We start from the raw sequence: 2927 nt of genomic DNA, 5'->3' as shown, positions 1-2927 counted from the left end.
TAGGAGGACTAGAGTTCATCTTAGTGTTTCTCAGAACAATAAACAGGACTACTCACTGGACAACCTATGATGAGCAACTATATCTATATTATACTTACTATAACATTGTCTTGTCATTTGCCTTTTTCTTTAAAAATTCAAGTGCAGTAACAATCCTGTTAATTGAAGGTTCAGGTTAGTTAGATTTAGGTCAATCAAGGTTTTACTCTAATATAATTTACATAATGTAGTGACTTTCAACTGTGAAAAAAATTTTGACTAATCAGTTCAGTTAGCCTGTAATATAGATTTAATGGCCTGTTTGAGTGAGTCACACTAATTGAACTTAACTGTGTTGTTTACAAGAGCAGCTGATAGGGAAAATAATGTATCCTGCTTACATCTGTCTGTTAAAGAAGAGCATGCAGCTGATTTTATTAAAATTAAATATATTTTATTTAAAGCTTAAAATTTGTTTGCCTGAACTTTATTTGAATGTACATTACATTTTTATTTTATTTAATTTATTATACATACATATGCCATTTTATATATCACAAGGTGAGCAGATTGCTAGTGAAAAACCAGCAAATTAACAAAAAGGAAAGTAAATTTTTAAAAATCTTGATCACTCCAAGTTTTTAATTTTAATTACTGTGGTATTTCTGGGAAAAAAATTGTTCTTTAGGCTAACATGAGATAATATTTTGACAGGTATCATATTGAGTTTATGCTATGGGAATATTTTTTTATATAGAGAAAGATGGTAGGTACATCCTGAGATTCTAACTGTATCATTCAAACTATGCTCAAATATCATTTCAAACATGTTCTTCTGGTCAGAAATATAATTAGTCGACAAGCTCAGGCATTAAAATGTTAAGGTTATGTATAGCATAACAGTTTTTAACCATCTACTTTTTTGGCACTGATATAATTAAACTTTTTACTTTGAAATATATGTGTATTAACATATAATAATTGTACTTATTTGTTAGGATACAGTGGGATTTTTCAATACATTACAAAGTGCAGTGATTAAATTTGGAGAAGTGGCATACTCACCATCTCAACTATTTGTCCTCCTTTTTAGTTACTTTGAGTTACATAAATTTCTTTCCTCTCTATTCTCCACACTGTATTATTTTATTTTGGAGAGGTTTTTCACTATAGGGCGCGTGCGCTTGCCAGACAGACAGAGAGAGACAGAGAGACAGAAAATGAGAAATCACCCCCCAGGGGGGGATGGTCACACCACAGTCCCTTCCCCTCCATTCTCCTCTCGGGATCTTGGGCACGCATGCACACGTGCCTGGCGTGAGTTTTAAGCCACACTGTATTTTAAAGCACTTGAAACTGTTCCTTTTATCTATTGCAATTTACTTTCTGTTAATCAACATCTTTCTATTCCCTCCCCATCTTTCTGAACCTTTAACATTCATTCTTCATCTCTCAAACTCTATAAGGTAATTTATTTTTCTATTTCCACATATGAGTGAAGCACAGTATTTCTTTTTCAATGCCTGCCTTATTTCACTTAACATAATGTCCTCCAGGCTCACTCATGTTATCTCAAATGACAGAATTTCATTTTTTGATGGCCAAATAGTATTCCCTTTTGTGTATATATACCACATTTTTCCCCCATTTCTTTTAGGTTGTTATCATTATCTTGTCTTTTGTGAATAGTTCCACAATAAACAATGAGGTACAGTCGTCTTTATGAGATATTGAGTTCTGCCCTATGATCCAGCAATCTCACTGCTAAGGTATATATCTAAACCATTTACTATTTTGCTTGAAATATGTTTCCCCTGGGCCCGGCTCCATTGCCTAGTGGTTAAGGCAGCTGGATCCTACATGGCAAAATGGGTGATTCAAGCCCTGGAACTGGCAGCTTGAGAAACACAACAGGCATGTGTGCATTCATGCCCAAAATCCTGAAAGGAGGGAGAGATAGAGGAGAAAGGTTTGCAGTGTGTCCATCCCTCATGGAGGGTGCTTTCTCCTCTTTCTCTCTCTCTCTCTCTCTCTCTCTCTCTCTCTCTCTCTCTCCCTCTCAAGAGCTTCTATCATCTAGGAAATAAAGGAAAAGTAAAAAAATAAATAAATAAATGTTATTTTCTCTCCCAGCCCATATCCAACCTCACCTACATGATACTATCAAAATATAGAGCATATTTTATACATCAAGTCAATAGTCAGGGGGTTGTCAGAAAATTATGAGAATAAAAGGAAATTGAAAATGACACAAAAAAGTGGAAGGACATCCCATGTTCCTGGATTGAAAGAATTAACAAAAATGCATCATAATTTTTCTGACAACCCAACATTATCAATCTATTGTGTCCAGGACTGTGCTAGGTACTGTAAGCAGTACACTTGTAAAAAATTTTCCTACCTTAAAGGAATGAAGAATGTATTTGGCAGTAAGGTAAGTATGCATAAACAATGAACCTCAGTATAAGACAAAAGATAGCAGAACATGAGAGGGCAAGAAGGGAAGGTTTTAAAGGATAGGATCCTCAACTAAACCTTTAAGGAGGGCCAGCTATTGGTAGGCAGAAAGGAATAAAGGATCATTCCAGATTACAAAAACAACATAAGCAAAAAAGCTAAGAACAAAATGCTTCGCTTAGAACAAAATGCTTCTAATAGTTATATTGTCCAACAGTGAGAAAGAAGGTTACATGAGCAATATATCTGGTCTCACACATGATACTATTTGCTCCTCAAGAACAGGAACCACGTTTATTTCTTTTTATTTTCATACTTTCAAACACCCTATTTCAGTGAAATATACATAAAAGATGTCAAATAAACACTGGCTGAATAAAATAATCAGAAAGGATATGATGGCATAACTAGACAAATTGCCCTAAGAGGGAATACCTGACATTATGATACAATGAAAAGTAAGAGACCAGAGTTACCTTTTTTTTTTTTTT

Source organism: Tupaia chinensis, unplaced genomic scaffold (assembly GCF_000334495.1).
Source record: "Tupaia chinensis unplaced genomic scaffold, TupChi_1.0 Scaffold144991_2, whole genome shotgun sequence".
Lineage (NCBI taxonomy): Eukaryota > Metazoa > Chordata > Mammalia > Scandentia > Tupaiidae > Tupaia > Tupaia belangeri.
The sequence above is the reverse complement of the archived record's forward strand: the minus strand, read 5'-3'. Positions refer to the sequence as shown.